This window comes from Saccopteryx bilineata, chromosome X (assembly GCF_036850765.1).
Source record: "Saccopteryx bilineata isolate mSacBil1 chromosome X, mSacBil1_pri_phased_curated, whole genome shotgun sequence".
Taxonomy (NCBI): domain Eukaryota; kingdom Metazoa; phylum Chordata; class Mammalia; order Chiroptera; family Emballonuridae; genus Saccopteryx; species Saccopteryx bilineata.
In genome coordinates this window covers 127,366,224-127,385,107 of record NC_089502.1, presented here as the reverse complement: position 1 = coordinate 127,385,107, position 18,884 = coordinate 127,366,224, and positions in this window count along the sequence as shown.

Here is an 18,884-nt window from a genome sequence, read left to right as displayed (position 1 = left end):
TCCACCATCAGGGCTCGGCTGGGAGAGGTTTGTTGGGAAGCGACGCTTTGGAAGCGTCCCGAGGACAACGGCCGAGCCCTCAAGGTATGGACATGCGAGGGTGACTATTACGTTGGGACAACTTCCCTTATCTGCAAACTGCCACTTTCAATACCCGTCGGTAGCCAGGAAAGGGGGTGGGGGAGCGAGAACTGGAGAGGAAACAGACCCCCACATCCCTCCATGCGGCCGACCGAGGAATCTTCAAGCCTTGCTGCCTGCACAAAGCCTGGCAGCGAGGTCAGGTCGCAGCCTCACGTCTGCCCTGGGCAGCGGTGAAGGGCTCCTCCCACCGGCGAGGAGCAAGCGGTCGGCTCTCACCCGGAGCCGGAGGGAGCCTCCACCTCCTGCCACGCCCACCCCCAGGTCTCCAGCTCCCCCGGGGAAACTTCTTTGCTCCCTGACATCACCACGACCTGGGTGCTCCTCTCCAACGCCGTTTGGCGGGAGCTCGGGTGCGTCCAGGGTCGAGGGCTCCCCCGTGCAGCTGCTCCTCTGTAGAGGCTGCTCCCGGCGACCCCGAACGTGGCGAGGGGCACGGCTTGCAGCTCGGGTCAGAAGCAGCGAGCGCCCCAACGCCGGTGTCAGTGCAGAGGCCTTGCGGACCCCGGCGGCCAGCGTCCCAGCAGCCGAGCCCCCTCTCGGGCTGGGCTCGGCGCCACGGCCAGAGCGCGCCCCCTAGCGGGAGCTCGGGGTATGCCGGGCCCTCCCGCAGCAGCCTCTGGGACTCTAGTTGGCAAATCCCAGGGATCCGGCAGGAATGAATGGGGGAAGAAAACAAAAGCCTTGGAAACATTTCCAAGTGTGCAATAAAAGACCCATCTGTACCTTTCTTCTCCAGCGCGTTCGTGGGTAATGTCCCCCCGTGTGCGCGCGAGAGGAGATAATTGCTGGGTGAATTCTTGCTGGCAAACCTCAGGAAACTGGCCGGAGAAGTGGGATAATTGGGGCTGGGGCGAAGGCAAGCATGCCGTGTCTGAATCCTGGGTCCGGGGCGTTCGTGGGGGCCTGGCCGCCCGCGCCCTCAGTCCCAGTGAGGGGTCATCTCAAGGGCGCTCCCTTCAACCTCCAACCCCGATTCTAGCACTCTCCGCTCCTCCCGAATCACCTTCGCCCTCTTGGTCTGGCCAGAAATGAAGAGAAACGCGAGGTTTTTGTCCCCCACCTCCCTCTGACTTGTTCAACCTGCAAAGGATGAGTTTTCTGGAAGCTCTTAGGACTAGTGAAAAGTTACTGATGATGCCTTTATAAAGATGAAAATTTCCCATTTTGAACCCTTAACTTGATATTTCTTTTGCTCCGAGTGTGTTCATCCTAAACTCACCCATCAGAAAACACCAGTCGTCCGTCTCACGACCTGGAGTGTTTGCCATCCCATATCCTCAGCCCTGCAGAATTTTAAAGTCACACTGAGGCCACCAAAACATTGACTAGGTAAGGCCTAGAAAGAAAGAGTTGAAAAATAGGAGCGATAGCTCTTTAGAGCCTCTTATTTTGAGATGTGTTTCGCTAATTGGGAAGCTGAACACAGGCTTTCCCTGCCCATCAAAGGCTGGTATTTCAGTGGGGGGAGCAGATGGAAGGGGTCCTGTGGGAAGGGAGGCGTGGGTGTCCGGTTTCATTAAGAGTTGCATTGTGTTGAAGGGAGGAGGGATGGTGCAGAGTTTGAAGAGCGCTCTGTTCCTTTCCTTCATCACAAAATAACCTGCAAGGAAAAAAAAAAAGCCCCTCGAGAAGCCAGAGCCAGCTCTGGAATAGTACCATAGTACTGCTGGAACAGTACCATAGTAGCGCTGGAACAGCACCATAGAACCACTGGAATAGTACCATAGTACCGCTGGAATAGTACCATAGAACCCATAGCACCGCTGGAATAGTACCATAGCACCACTGGAATAGTACCATAGCACCACTGGAATAGTACCATAGCACTGCTGGAACAGTGCCACAGTACCACTAGAATAGTACCATAGCACTGCTGGAACAGTACCACAGTACCGCTGGAATAGTACCATAGAACCCATAGCACCGCTGGAATAGTACCATAGAACTGCTGGAATAGTACCATAGCACCGCTGGAATAGTACCATAGCACCACTGGAACAGCACCATAGGACTGCTGGAACAGTGCCACAGTACCGCTAGAACAGTACCATAGCACCGCTGGAACAGCACCATAGCACCGCTGGAACAGCACCATAGCACCACTGGAACAGTACCATAGCACCGCTGAAACAGCACCATAGCACCGCTGGAACAGCACCATAGCACCGCTGGAACAGCACCATAGCACCACTGGAACAGTACCATAGCACCGCTGGAACAGCACCATAGCACCGCTGGAATAGTACGATAGCACCGCTGGAACAGTACCATAGCACCGCTGGAACAGCACCATAGCACCGCTGGAACAGCACCATAGCACCGCTGGAACAGCACCATAGCACCGCTGGAACAGCGCCACAGTACCGCTGAAACAGCACCATAGCACCGCTGGAATAGTACCATAGAACCGCTGGAACAGCACCATAGCACCGCTGGAACAGCACCATAGCACCGCTGGAATAGTACCATAGAACCGCTGGAACAGCGCCACAGTACCGCTGGAACAGCACACAGTACCGCTGGAACAGTACCACAGTACCGCTGGAACAGCACCATAGCACCGCGGTGCCTCTGCAATAGAGAGCCAATTTCCTGCCGCAAATCACTTACCCGATCAGAAAACACAAATAGCTGAGCAGAAAGGGGGAAAATAGAGGAGGGCGAGGAAGAAAGGCCCCGGAATAAAAATAACTGCGCCGAAAGGCTTGCATTCCCCGCGCTGACAGACGTCCCCTCCAAGTCTGCTGCCGCTTCGTGTCCCGCCCACAGGCCCCCTCTGTGCCCGACTTCGCAGCCGCCCCGGGTGCGTTTCGAGGACAGCCAGCGTGTTGGGGGGAAGGGGGGCGGCCCCAAGGCTGCGAGGAGGGCGACGTGGGGGAGTATCCGGACCCTCCCGGCCTAGGCGGACCCGGAGCCGCGGCAGGGCCATCCGCAGGGCGCAGCCTCGGTCTCCCCGTCGGGGAAGCGCAGGGAGCCCTGCGGCGGCCGCTTGGACGGCCCAAGTCTTGTTGACTCCTGGGAGTCGGAGTCGGGAAAGCTGGCCCAAGACGACATGTCCGGTTGACCCTGATGGCGCCCTTGAATGGGAAGGTGCGACGGCAGGTCCGCGCTGAGAGCGGGACCAGAGCGCCCACGAGAGGGCGCGGGCCGGGAGTGGCCCGCGGGGCACCGACCAGCCCCGAGAACGCCCGTGGGAGCAGGCGCAGGGGAGGTCCAGGCCGACACGGTGGCCGGAGGCGAGCAGACCGCCTGCTCAGCTGCAAACACCCGGTCCGGAGCCTTGGCAGTTTTCCTTCGGCCTTGACAGGGGAAGGTCCCGAACAGATTCTTTTTTTTTTTTAAATAAATAAATTTTTATTTAAATGGAGTGACATCAATAAATCAGGGTACATATATTCAAAGAAAACATTTCCAGGTTCTTTTGTCATTTAGTTCTGTTGCATATCCATCCCCCAAAGAGAGATCGTCCTCCTTCACCCTCTATCCAGTTTTCTTTGTACCCCTCCCCCTCCCCCCCCCCCCTCCGAACAGATTCTTTTGAATGGGAGATCGTAGATCTCTCACCATCGCCCGACATTTTGTGCCAAGTGCCTCTGAACATCACTTTCCTTGCCCGCACATTAAACTTTGGGAGTCTTAGCACAGCACCCTTCCCAGGGAGCAGCTTAATACAGTTTCTCCGGAGCGGAGAATTGTGTTATGGCCGGGCCAGTATAGAAGGTATTTTATTTGGCCAAATGGCGATTGATTCTTCATTCTCACGGGAGTGGACACTGATTACTCTTCCCCCTTTAGCCCGTATTTATCTTGGCCTCATTCTTTTTCCTCAATTCCCCCCTCCCCTTTCAATGCTGTTGGGGCCATTCCATTGTTTATTACTCGCCCAGTTTAAGGCTTGCAAAAGACTAGGGAGAAATGAGAACCAATGTATTTTGCTCAGAGAATCCTAAAATGGCTGGAGGGAAAGGCTATTGAAAGCCACAGTTCAAATGATATTTAGACCCAGGAGTATTTTTCCTTATTTCTTTTCATGGATAAGCAGGTTGACATTCTCTATCACTGTGTGTTTCTCCCTAATAAATAGCTCCAAGACTATAATCGAACAGGTGTAAAATTTCCCTGTCCTTGGAAACGAACAGACCACCAATACTACCTTTTAAATAGTACAGATAGAAAGCTCTGTTGTTGACAGTCTTCTACACCAGAGGCTCAGTTCCAAGCTTTCTTCCTTTCAAATGCAGGCCTGGTTTGGGGGTAGGGTGAAGTGTACCCCACACAAAGAGTTGTAAACTAAAATTGGCTGATTTGAATTCTGGGGCCCAGGCGAAAATATCCAAAAAGGGCTTTTAACTCTCTGCCAACTGCAAAAGGGACTGATCATCAAAGAAAATGCTTGTCTGTCTTTTCACCCACTTCCCTTTATCTCCTCCAAAAATATGACCTACTTATATTAGATCTCACAGGATGGGGGGGGGGGGGGGTGAAAGGAGAGAGAAGAAAGCTGTTCAGATGTGCGTTTTTCTGCAGGTGCCCCTTGCACTGGGTGTATGTGGAGTCCTGTTTTCTTCTCGGACGGGCCTTGTTTCCTTGTGTCCATTTTCATGGTTTCAGTTTCGTGGCAGGCACACAACGCCCCCACCTCCCCAGGACCCTATCCGGCAGGGCTGGCTCCAGCTGCTGGAAGCACAGAACTGTCTCAGCCAGAAACATTTTGTCAGAGACAGGAAGGGGGCTGGCGCAGAAAATCCTGCCCACCCATCTCAACATGGACCCGCTCTTACCTGTTCTTCCCAACCTTCCTTTTTTCTCCTTCGGCTTTTGGGTTGAAACCTTTTGATATTATTTATATAAAGGAAATGACATTAGAGTCAACTTTTATTGCAGTATACTAAAGGGAGATTGAACTATCTCTTTGAGAATTGTGACATTCCAATGAGAGCTATATTAAGTTGCTTAAAAACCTGTTGAAGGCATCATCGGTATTGTCTGTAGTGGTAAGTGAAACAAAGGATCTCACAGCATGCCGCGTTTAATACTAAATATGTTCATATTTAAGACTTTCAGCTATTAAATGGAGAAGAGAAAGGGAGGTGGGGAAATAGTAACCAAAAGGGACAGAGTAAAAGACAGAAGCTGCTTTAATTGGGGACAATCCTGAGACTCAGATCAGGTGTGCATTGCGCACTTGCTATAGGCCATTGTCCAAAGTACTTTGCACACTGGTTGATCGATTCTCCTGATAACCCTACAAAGATGGTTTTACTATAACCCTTCTTTTACAGATGAGGACAATGAGGCACAGAAAGAGTAACTCACTGACGCTGCTTTTCCCGGGATTTGCCTAGTTTTCACACTGGAAGACCTCGGTCCCAGCAATCCTTCAGCCCTGGGCAGACCGGGATGCTTGGTCCCTGTGGGCACAGGAGGCAGTAATTGTCCAAGGCCACAGCGCTGGGGCTAGGATTTGAACCCAGGCAGTCTGATTCAAGTCAGCCACCTCCTACCTCTGTAAATCTTGCCCATTTCACAGACGAGTAAACTTAAGGGTCAGAGAGAGATCACCGGACTCGTCCACAGCCACATAGCTTGCTGGTAGCAGGCGGGACAGTACAATTTGGGGCTTGCAAATCATGCCTCCTCTCTGCTCTTGGCTTACGTCTATGAAGAGAGCTTTTGTAGAAATTAAGGTGGCTTTTAAAAATCTCAAAGAGAGAATTAAGAAGAAAAAGTATAGCAATCAAGAAAATGATGTACATTATATTCAGATATATACATTCATCATCATTACCTGGCAGATTAGAACACAGAGGAAAAGGAGGTCACCCATATTGTAAACACAATTTATAATGAAAGACAATTTTAAAATTGCAATAAGCACACAAAGAAAATAATTATATGGAACATGCAGCCATTAGGCAGGGAACATTTTAACTCCCTAAAGCATTTGGTGTATTGTTCGGATACCATAATTGTTCAATCAAGATGATCATTGTTCAGGCTCATCCCACCCCGAAAACTGGCAGTCTCCTGCGGTGTGTTCAGTGTTTCCAAACAGCTTCTCCTGGGCCTTTGGACAAAACTTCGAGAACTCATTCTATTCTCTGCATATAGTTTGTAAGCAAGTCGTGGAGCTGGGCATTGGCCAGGAAAGAACTCTCTCTCTGTGTGTTTTTTTTTTTCTCTCTCAACATAGCTCATACTAAAAATGCAGCTTGACATCAATAAAAATAATCACTATTTGATGCATTTCTTATAATTATAGGTCATCACTCAGTGAGGCTTCGCGGTCAGTGAAGTTGTGATTTGGCTGCCTCGCACTGCTGCAGGGGACAGCGAGGCCCGGTGCTTCTCCCGGAGCTCTGGCGCACATCCTGAGTGCCATACGCCTGTACACAACTTCAGGGAAGAAAACATTTTGGAAATGAAGAGCAAACTGTGAGGGGGAGAAGGAAAACTGTAAACAGCAAATGTGCTAAAGAGTGGAGACTTATGCAGAGCTAAAAGAGGGCAGGTGGAGTGTGTTCTCAGTTTTTTCAACATGAAGAAAAACATTGGGCCCACTCCATTCTGGTTCTGCGGAGCTACAATGTGTCTTTGTGATTGTAGTTGTTTTAGTTAACACAAGCACCTGGGGCAATGTGGGGATCCGGGCTTGAAGAGCCAAAGGAGTCTGAGAAAAAAAGGTGAACAGCTGTGCTTCTTGTCAGATGCAAAACCTTCATCGTGGTTTAACCATTCCCCTCTATTGGACATTTGTGTTATTGTAATTGTTTCGCTATTATAACGAAAACCTCTGTGCACCTAACCTATTCTTTTGTCTTAGTAGTTCCTTTACCTAATTTCCCGAGAGTGGAATTACTGATAAAAGTGTGAACATTTTAATGTCTCTTTTGCAATATTGCCCCAAATTTCTCTAACTGGTAGAACCAATTTATATCCCCACTAGCAATATATGTGTGTATCTATTTTACCACAACCTGGCCAGCATTATGTGTACTAACTGCCCCCCCCCCCTCAATTTGGTTATAGTGAAATAGCTATATACTTGAGTCTAGTTCTCCTGACTCTAAGCTCAGGAACTCCCCACTCACCCCAGCAGTTTTATCTTTTGCCCTTCTGAGAGGCCTGAACTGACTACCAGTAAGATGACGAGGATAAGTGAGGAAGACGGTAACCCTCCGGCAGTTCACAGCCGCCATACTCGGGAAGGTTTCTGAGGACATCTGTGGCCGATGTGCAGTGTGTACGGTCTTAGGTTCTGAAATCAGCAATACGTAGCTTGAACCCCAGTCTTTCTGTTTCCCAGCTGTGGCCTTGGGCAATCCAACTAATCTAAGCTTGGTTTCCTCACCTGAAAAGCGGGAATGACAAAAGTACCCATATTGCATGACATCAGTGATCCACTATAGATGCTCCAGAAAAGCTAGCTTGTTTTGTGAGATATGTGAGTACTGAAATGTACATTGTTCTACATGGTTTTGAAGATTCATATACTCATTTTTAGGGAATATTGACTTGAGACTGGAATTGGTCCATTAAAAGGTATGTACAGTTTAAGTTTTATCGATATTAACAAAAATGCCCTTTAAAAAGATCATTCCACTTTATACTCCTACAAACAACATTGATGACACTGGGTATATCCACTCTTGTAAAATACAGTTGCTGTGATGAACAAAACCTAACAGCTGTCATTGTTTTTATGTGCATTTCTTATTACTCATAAGCTCAAGCAGTTTTTTTTCACGTGTCAATATGGCAATTGTAATTTCTCTCTTATGAATTGCTTGTTAACATTGCGCACAAATTACTTGCGGTTAGTGTTTTAAAAGTTTACTAGGGCTTTGTGAAGAGCTGGCATGAGGATTACTGTGCGTTTATCATTAGTCTTACTCTGATTTCCTTCAGACTCTATGTATATAATGGCCAGTGTTTCTTTTCATGAGTTGTATATAGCAATGACCCTCTCTTAGTTTATTAGATGGCTTGTCTTGAAAGGACAAGAGACAAAGACTGCTAATTGCCTCCAAATATCCATTCTCTGGGTTGTAGATTGATGAGGCCTGCAAATTGTCACTGCCCTCAGAGAGAAGGGAGGTTTATTTCTCCTCCTCTTGAATTTGGACTGGCCACGTGACTGCTTTGATTAGTAGAAAGTAGTGAAGCGACACTATGCCTAAGCTTTGGCAAGGCCTAGAAGCTTCTGCTTGCTGCTTTGGCCACCCCGCTGGGGAGAGCTCATACGGAGAGGAGAGGCTGTGAAATCATAGTGAAAAGGAGACCGGCCGAAGCATCCCAGCATCTAGTAGCTGCAATTGTGGGAGACCCCAGGTGAGGCTAGCAGAAGTGCCCAGCTGAGCCCATACAACCCGCAGGCCCATGAGAGATAACAGAGTGGCCATTGTTATTTATTTTTCGTTTGTTGTTATTTTAAGTCACTACATTTTAGGGTGCTTCATTAGGGAGCAATAGATAACCAAAGCATTCCCTATGTCCTTTAGAAACTGAACCCTGGTGTTTACCTGGACACATTGTAGTGCAGCTGAAGGCCCATAATTATTTTTTTTAATTTATTTATTCATTTTAGAGAGGAGAGAGGGAGAGAGGGAAAGAGAGAGGAGAGAGAGAGAGAGGAGCTGGAAGCATCGACTCCAATATGTGCCTTGACCAGGCAAGCCCAGGGTTTCGAACCGGCGACCTCAGCATTTCCAGGTTGACGCTTTATCCACTGCGCCACCACAGGTCAGGCATAAAGCCCATAATTCTTAGCCTCTCTTTCAGGGAAGAGTGGCCAAATTCTGGATAAGGATGTGCTATGTGGTGTTTCCAGGAAGTCACCTTAAAAGAGAGGGAGCAGGCCCTGGTTGGTGGCTCAGTGGATAGAGCATCAGCCTGGCATATGGATGTCCTGAGTTCAATTCTAGGTCAGGGTACACAGGAGAAGCGACCATCTGCTTCTCCCCTTATCCCTCCCCTCTCCACTCCCGCAGCCAGTGGCTCTATTGGTTCGAGCATGGCCCCAGGCACTGAGGACAGCTTGGTTGGTCTGAACACATCAGCCTCAGGCACTTAAGAAATAGCTCAGCACTGGACCATGGAGCATCAGGGTCCAGATAGTGTTGCCGGGTGGATCCTGGTCAGCGCACATGCAGGAGTCTGCCTCACTATCTCCCCTCCTTTCACCTAAAAGGAGAGAGAGAGAGAGAGAGAGAGAGAGAGAGCAGACCCTTTTCTACATTCCTCAGATTTGCTGCCTGGAACAGATGTGATGGCCGGACCTCTAGCAGCCAGGTCGAACTGTAAAGACAAGAATCTTATCAGTATGGCAGAGCGGCAGGCTGGAAGGCTTCTGCATTCCTGGCAGCTTCACAGAGCTATCGTACTTCAGTCCTGAACCTCCCACTTTTACACATTTGATATGACGGAAAAAAATCACGTAATTTATGACATTGTCTGCTTTCCTATTCTATGCAGCTGAACATAATCCTAAGTGACATAGGACAAGACCAAATTCCATTATGAAGCATGCTACCTTGCCTTTGCAACAGGGGCTTATGCCACAATGTTCATTTGCCTACTTTGGAAACCCTGCATCAGGATACAATGGTGAACAAGATGAGACATGGTGCTGACCGCCCCCCCCCCCCCGCCCCCAGCCTACAGCTCATCAGAGCATCACAGCAAATGAAAACTGTAACTGTGACACAGTCCTTGACAGACGGGCCCATGGTGCTAGGAGAGCCTATCACGTGACCTCTGCTGAACAGAGGCGCTCCGGAGTCCGGAGCGGTGTTCGAGGGGAGGTCTGACAGGCAGGCTCCAGTGAACGCAGTGATGACAGCGGTGAAGCAGAGCACCCCAGGCAGACGTGAGAGCACAGAAGAGAGCATGGCAAGTGCAATGGGAAGAAGGATGATGTGGCTGGAGTGGGACAATAAAGTGAGTATGGTGAGCGCGAAGCTGGAGAGGGTGGCAGATGAGAGAACCAGGCGTTTGTTTGTGAATCTTGTCCATGCTCTGAAAGCACTGGAATCCTGTTGAAGGCTGTGAGCCAGCGGGCGGCAGTAGTCTGAAACAGAAGCTGGTAGCAGAGGAGATGGGGAGCGGCCACAAGATTCAGGAGACATTCCTTACTCTCACTCTTGAGCTTGGGTCCCTGACGTTGGTGTTTATATGTCATTGAGAGATTGAGAATTGAACTGCCACCTTAATTTTTGGAGAAATCAGGCACATCTTTTTAGGATATGGTTTGAAGTGCATATGACTCAGGGACAAGAGTGGTTTAAACAAGTTGGAAGCTTATTTCCTTTTATGTAAAAGTTGGAGCTGATATGGTAGCTCTTTTCTGGAAAGTCATCAAGGTCCCAGTCTCCTTGCTGCTTTTTTACTCTTGTTGCTTTTTTTGTTCCTAGGATGTTGGCTTCATATGTATTTACCCGAGATGGCTCTGGTCAACTTTCCAGCTGATTGGAAGTAGAGAGGGGGCAGGAGAAGCCTCCTCTCTCCCCTTTTGGGGAGTGGTTTAGGAGTTGGACACATTGCTCCTTCTTAGAGATCAATGACCAGATCTTAAACTTATTTTCACACCTAGCTGCAAGGGAGGCTGGACTGTAATATTTATTCTCTCCAGCCATGTGCCTGGCTAAAACTGGAGAGCTCTAGTACTATAGATTAATGGAGGATAAAGTACACCTGCGAGGCACGTTCAGCCACGCCCACATTTACATATGGTTTATGGCTGCTTTTGCCCTATAAAGGCTCTTGGTTCCACATCAAGTGGTCAGTCTGAGGGCCAAAAGAAGCCCTGGTATCCTAGTGTGTAGGCTTGATAGCTGCAAGGTTCCTTCAAATCACTAGCACAAAGGATTGAGTGGGACTGATGGTGACAGGGAGGGTCCTGCAGAAACAGGGTGAGGAAGGATAGTGGTGGGTAGGCTGTAGACTCCGCAGCAGGTGGGCCGGCCGGTACTTGGAGGGCTCCTCTTCCCTGTGACCCCAGGGTATGTACAGGCTGTAAGGGGCCCCTGAGCACCAGCTCGCCGGCAGCTTTAAGGAGTGTGGATGGGAAGGTCCCCAGGGCCAAAAGGCTGTCCACTTCACAGCACAGGCTGGCTGACCGCCGGACTGCCGTTCTGCGGCACATGCGCAGGTACGGCCCGAAGGACTGACAAAACCGTGCTGTTTGGGCAGGCTGCTGACCCCAAGGGCCCCGTGGCACCAGTGCAAGGCCGGACAGTGACTGGAAAGGCCCCGGGCCATCAGTACATGGGAGGGATGGAGGATGAAAGAGCACTGACCCAAAAGTTCATGAGCAGGTTCATAACGAAGAGCCCGAGGTTCTCCGGTGCCAGACAGCTGTACAGTGGCCAGAAGTGCTCCCCATTCAACAACGCAAAAGCAGGCTAATGGCAACCTGGCCCAGTGTTCTCCAGCATGCTGGCGAACTGGGGGATGAAATTACTTGCAAACCCAGAGCAGGTGGCTAGTTTTTTGACGGGAAGGTCCTTTGGGACACCAGCCCAGGTGTAGGACGGCAGCTGAAAGGGCTCCTGCTTCCTTAAAATGTGGTTGGTGCGAAGGCACAAAGGGGCTGGGCTCTACAGCACGTGGGTCCGGTATGGTGGCTCAAAGGTCTTGACTTGCACAACAGCGCCCCTGGCGGAGAATTGCTGAAACGGCCCGTGGTTACCCAGCACACAGAGAAATCCCGGGGCTAGAAGGACCCGCGGCACCCACGTGGGGCGTCAGGTTAGTGGTGGAGTGGTGGCAGGCTCTTGGGAACACCAGTGCTCGGGAAAGATGGTCACCAGAAGGCATCCGTCTTCCCCAGCACTCTGGACGGCTGAGGGCAGTATCTGTTTGAATTCTGTCTGCTGCAGGTGGGACCTGAGGATCCACAGACAGGGAGATGTCAGGTTGGGTGGTGGTCAGAGTGGCGTCCCGTCCAGCCCTCCAGCGACAGGCAGTGGCCAGCCGGGGGGAGCCGGGTGCTCCGGCAAGTGGAAGGACAGGCCTGGAGAACTCTCATTCCCCCAGCACACGCGCCAGTTGTTAGCAGGGAGAGCCCCGGGCTCCACACATGCCTGGCCTGTAAGATGGCCGACTGGGATCCCATATTGGTTCTGCAGCACGTGGTCAGGTTGGGGGACCAAATAACTGGCGGAACCCTAGAGGGTGGGCTTTTTGTGCCCGAAGAGTCCCTGCAGCCGGTGCAGGAGAAGGATGGTGCCCCAAAAGGTTCTCATGGCCAGAGTACACCTACAGATCGGGGCTTGAAGCGCCCTGCTCTCCGACCACACAAGGACCATCGGATGGCCAAAAGGGCCATGCAGTTCCGACAGACACAGGCTGGCAGATGGCCCACGGGTCCTCCGTTCCCCAGCACGCAGCCGTCAAGTGCACCCTGCCCGGGCTCAGCCGTCAGCCGCTAGCCTTTGGTGGTGACCTCAGCTGTGGCGAGTCTCCTTGGAGCTGTACTTGCTGTGCACTCACCCTGAAATAGGACCTGGGACTTAGGCTGCAGACAGCCCAGACAGAGAGCATGCCCAGGTAGGTACTTTAGAAGCCTTGAGGGCTTTTAAAAGGAGAAAATGTTTCCTTATTCTTGTCTCTCCTCCCCATTTCTTCAGGCATTGTGGGTCAGAGTAAATAAGACAAAATTGGTCTTTAGCTTCATAGACGTGACAATGTGTTATGAAAGGGATGGCTACTCAAATAATTAATTGGTAGTACTTGGGGTGTGGATTGTGAAGGAGAAGGACTTTGTGCTATGAAAATATAGTAAAAAGCAGGGGGACCTGACCTCCAGTGGGGTCAGGGAAGGCCTCCTTCCTGAAGTGAGAGTCTTTTTTTTTTTTTTTTTATTCATTTTAGAGAGGAGAGAGAGAGAGAGAGAGAGAGAGAGAGAGAGAGAGAGAGAGAGAGACGGGGGGAGGAGCTGGAAGCATCAACTCCCATATGTGCCTTGACCAGGCAAGCCCAGGGTTTTGAACCGGCGACCTCAGCATTTCCAGGTCGACACTTTATCCACTGAGCCACCACAGGTCAGGCATGAAGTGAGAGTCTTGGCAGATGAACAGGAGTTGCCTATAATGTTATCTGTTGTGTTCCAGAATCATCCAGAGCACTTGTAAAACATGGGTGCCTGGGCCTCAGCCAGAGTTCCTAATTTCGTAGGTCTGGGGCAGAGCTGATGAGGTGCCTTTCTGACACATTCCCAGATGATACGGATGCTACCACTTAGGGCCCGCACTTTGAGGCGCACGCATCTGAGCCACATCTTCCGGCAGGTGTGCTGGGGCACCGGGCCTACGGCGGGCTATTGGCCAGCTGTGGGGCAGCCAGGCGTGAGGGCCGGGGCAGAGCTCAAGGATGGTTGTCTCCAGCTGTGGGTGGTCTCACGCGTTCCCCCATCATGCTCTACAAACAGCGTGCTGATACCTACTATGAGAGTGAAATAGAAAGGCGGAGCTGGTCAGACCGGGACAGGAGGGTGGTAAGTGTCGGGTAGAAGAGTTGGTCTGAGGGCTGTACAACAGAAAAATGCTGCATCTTCAAAGAACCTAGAGAAGGCTAGTGAAGCTGTTGATGAAAAGGTCCAGGGAAGATAGTACTAAAAAATGTTAGAGGGTCAGCTCAAAGGATTTGGAGGACCTCATTAAGGATTTAAAGCAGTGACAAACCGTTGAAAAACTTGAAGCAAGGGGATGGATTGGAAGGGTGTAAATACGCGTGTGGGAAGACCAGTTAAGACAGGTCGTAGCCCAGGTCGTAGCTACAGTGGTAGCCCTGGCCAGTTGGCTCAGTGGCTAGAGCATCGGCCCGGTGTGCGGACGCCTGGGTTCAGTCCCTGGTTGGGGCACACATGAGAAGTGACTGTCTGCTTTTTCCCCTCCCTCTCCCACTTCCCTCTCTCTTCGTCTCTCATGGCTAGTGGCTCAATTGGTTCAATCCTCATCCCTGGGTGCTGAGGATAGCTGGGTAATTCGAGTATCAGCCCCAGATGGGGGTTGCCAGGTGGATCCCAGTCAGGGCACATGGGGGAGTCTGTCTTTCTATCTCCCCTCCTCTCACTTAAACAAAGAAATGACGGTATAGTTTAAGATGAAAATGATGGTAGTGTGTCCCAAGGTGGATAAAATGAAGGTGGGGACATTGGAAAGATGTTTTGGAGATAAATCAATAGAATTTGGTGATTATTAAATGTAGAGGTTGAAGGATAAGGAAGTGTTTAATATGATTATCAGATGTCTATCTTGGAATAATTTTTTTTTCCTGAGATAAACCTCACTGGTCATATTTAGGAGAGAGTAGTTTTGAAGATGCTGAATACGAGGTGCCCTTGTTTTTCTTTTTCTTCTTTTTAACATAGAGAGAGAGTCAGAGACAGACAGGAATGGAGAGAAATAAGAAGCATCAATCATTAGTTTTTCGTTGTGACACCTTAGTTGTTCATTGATTGCTTTCTCATATGTGCCTTGACCATGGGGCTACGGCAGACGGAGAAACCCCTTGCTCGAGCCAGCGACCTAGGATCCAAGCTGGTGAGCTTTTTGCTCAAACCAGATGAGCCCACACTCAAACTGGCGACTTTGGGGTCTCAAACCTGGGTCCTCCGCATCCCAGTCCGACGCTCTATCCACTGCGCCACTGCCTGGTCAGGCATTGTTTTTATTTTCTATTGGCGATGATGAACAGGCAGCCGGATATATGGCTCTGTATAACAGAGAACATATATAATTGAGGATAACCGCAGGGGACATGTGGAATGTGGTCTGGACCTCAGCGGACACACGGATAATGTGGTTTGGATTTCAGGATACACAGATACATGGAGCTGGACACCAGAAAATGTCCAAGTGGCCTGACCAGATGGTGGTGCGGTGGCTAGAACATTGGCCTGGGACATTGACGACCCAGGCAAAACTCTGAGGTCGCCACCTTGAGCGCAGGCTCACCAGCTTGAGCGTGGGATCATAAGCATGACCCTATGGTCACCAGCTTGAGCCCAAGGTCGCTGGCTTGAGCAAGGGGTCACTGGCTTAGCTGGAGCCCCCTGGTCAAAGCGCAGATGAGAAAGCAATCAATGAACAACTAAGGTGCTGCAACTCTGAGTTGATGCTTCTCTTTTCTCTTCCTTCTTGTCTATCTCTCTTGCTAAAAAAAAAAAAAGCCTGACCTGTGGTGGCGCAGTGGATAAAGCGTCGACCTGGAATGCTGAGGTTGCTGGTTCGAAACCCTGGACTTGCCTGGTCAAGGCACATACAGGAAACAACTACTACGAGTAGATGCTTCCCGCTCCCCCCCCCCTCTGTCTCTCTCTCTCTTCCCTCTCTAAAAATCAGTAAATAAAATCCAGAGAAAAAAATTGTTTAAAAAAAAAAAAGTCCAGCCTGACCAGGCGGTGGCGCAGTGGATAGAGCATCGGACTGGGATGCAGAGGACCCAGGTTCGGGACCCCGAGGTCACCAGCTTGAGTGCGGGCTCATCTGGTTTGAGGAAAAGCCCACCAGCTTGAGTCCAAGGTCGCTGGCTCCAGCAAGGGGTTACTCAGTCTGCTGAAGGCCCGCGGTCAAAGGCACATACGAGAAAGCAATCAATGAACAACTAAGGTGTTGCAACGCGCAATGAAAAACTACTAATTGATGCTTCTCATCTCTCTCTGTTCCTGATTGTCCCTGTCTATCCCTCTCTCTGACTCACTCTCTGTCTCTGTAAAAAAAAAAAAAAAAAAAAAAAGTCCAAATGGGCCTTGTTAGTGTGCAGAGAGACGGTCTCTGAAGCCGTGGTAGGCATGTGGACCAGAAATAGAAAACTCCAATGCCTATAGGGGCCAGACAGGTTAGATGAGAATGCGGGCCAAATGCACATTTGGTTTGAGTCAGTGATTGGGACTGTCTACTGTATTCCAGCTATATAGTGCCATGTGGTGATTGCATGGATTTTAACTAAAGCCAGGAATCTGAATTTAACCATAAAATGTCTTGGTTTTAATGGTGGCTCAATTTTATTTAATTTAAATTTTTAATGTTTATTTTGATTTTAGAGAGAGGAAGGGAGAGAGCAGGAAAGAGATAGAAACATCTGGTCCTGTCTGTGCCCTGACCGGGGATCAAACCAGCAACCTCTGTGCTTTGGGACGATGCTCTAACCAAGTCCGCTAACTGGCCAGGGCTATTGGATCAATTTTAGAAATCAATCTGGGCCAAATAAAACACAGATGTATTAGTAGTGACGTGCTTGCTGCCACTTGAGAAGGGAAGAGTGTCTAGGGCCAAGCGGTGAGGAATCGAGTTGAATGAACAAATGCACAGGTCTGGTAGAGCGGGATGTGGAGTGGCCAGAGGACAGACCGGCCAACATGGCGTCCTGAAAGCCCAGACAAGAAGGCGTTCACTCTTCAGTGCTCTGTAGTGCCCCAGACCTTAGAGCCTCTAGGGTGGATGTGAAGAAGATACTAGGTAGGTCATGTTTAAGGAGGTGTCCATGGTGAAAAATATTTGTACTGTGAACCATTTCTCTTTAATCTAGAAGACAGAACTTCAAGACTTTTAAAGACTTGTCTGAATACACATGAAAAGCCTTAAAAACCCTGTCATGAGTCTCTTTCCTTCCACTGTCCAAACCTTACCGACTTTATGATTTAAAAAGTCTTCTTTTCTGACTGGTGTGAGGTGATATCTCATAGTGGTTTTAATTTGCATTTCTCTAATGATTAGTGATGTTGAACATTTTTTCATATGCCTATTGGCCATCTGTATGTCCTCTTTGGAGAAGTGTCTATTCATTTCTTTTGCCCATTTTTTGACTGGATTGTTTGTCTTCCTGGTGTTGAGTTTTACAAGTTCTTTATAAATTTTGGTTATTAACCCCTTATCAGACGTACTGTCAAAATATGTTCTCCAATTGTGTAGTTTGTCTTTTTATTCTGTTCTTATTGTCTTTAGCTGTGCAGAAGCTTTTTAGTTTGATATAGTCCCATTTGTTTATCCTGTCTTTTATTTCACTTGCCCGTGAAGATAAATCGGCAAATATATTGCTGTGAGAGATGTCAGAGAGCTTACTTCCTGTGTTTTCTTCTAAGATGCTTATGGTTTCACAGCTTACATTTAAGTCTTTTATCCATTTTGAGTTTATTTTTGTGAATGGTGTAAGCTGGTGGTCTAGTTTCATTTCTTTGCAGGTAGCTGTCCAATTTTCCCAACACCATTTGTTGAAGAGGCTGTCTTTACTCCACTGTATGCTCTTACCTCCTTTATCAAATATCAGTTGTCCATAAAGGTGTGGGTCATCTTGGGTTGCAATTTGATTTGATCCAGAGAGATAAGAAAATTCAACTCTTGTGAAAGGGTTATTGTCAAGCCACAGAAAAACTATGGAATTTGTTTCTAAGTACTCCTTTTGCTAGGAGAGTAAATTTGGGTTAAAACTCAGAGTAGTAAGGCCTGACCAGCGGTGGCGCAGTGGATAAAGTGTTGATCTGTGGCACTGAGGTTGCCGCTTCGAATCCCTGGGCTTGCCTGGTCAAGGCACATACGGGAAGCAACTACTATGAGGTGATGCTTCCTGCTCCTCCAACCCCCCTTTCTCTCTGCTCTCTCTAAAATGAATAAATAAAATCTAAAAAAAACCCTTAGAGTCATAAGATGAATGATGTATCAAAAAGAGATCTCAATACTATTCTACAGGTTTCTATCACAGTTTAATAGAAAGAGCACTTCTAGGGTAGGAACAACAAAGGCTTACTGTATGTTCACAGGCAAATCAGTGATCTTTGTCTTAGCTGCAGATGAGAATACTAATATCTCTATTCACATTATATAAGCTGTTGTATGGATAAAAAAAAATTGAAAGTACCCAAAAGTGATTTTAAAACATTGAAGTATAACTATGAACTATCGATATGAAGTATCAATATAATATAGTATATCAATATGAAATTGAACTACCGCTCTAGGAGTTGAGAAGTACTTCAGCAGTGACATCATAAACTATGTTACCTAATGCTTGCTTCCTTATGCTAATGATAGGAAACAGTTTAAAGGGACTATATAGTTTCTCATTCAAACCAGGACACTTTGGAGTGTGAAGGGGGGGCACTTTAAGTTCTGCAGGACAAAATAGCCAAACCATACATAGTTCTGCTCTGGGTGCAGTGGGGTAATGGACAGGAACGGATAAAATGTCACTGGATATAAAATTGATTTGTCAGATGGTGTGCTGACATCAGATCTGTGTATGCAAATTGCTGTTTTCCCCCTAAAAACTCATTCACTTGAGTATGCTATAAGGACACCATAGTTTCACAAACGAGAATCCTGGGCTAAGTAAAATAAAAGAAAATAATAAGCATTAAATTTACCAGCTCCCTCACCCATCTGTGCTTCTAAAGGGCATTTAGAAATTCATCAGAAGGATTTGCTTTGATCTAGTGTTCTCAACCTTAATGAATTAATTTGGTTTTTAACACTTAGATAAGCCAGTGCGGGGGGGGGGGGGGGGAGATTGGATGAGTCTTCCCTGAGAGGAAGGCAAACTATTAAATAATGGAATTAGCACAGGAAAGGTGGCAGGTTCAGCAGTGTGTATCCCAGACAAACAGATGTACCATGCATTTATATTCTCATGCAAATAGATGAGATACAATGGTATGCACAGAATTTGAATGTTTCAAATGATTCATTTGGAGCCTGGTGACAGCTCTTGCTGGCCCTTTTAGGCTGAAGTGATTTGGGGATTGG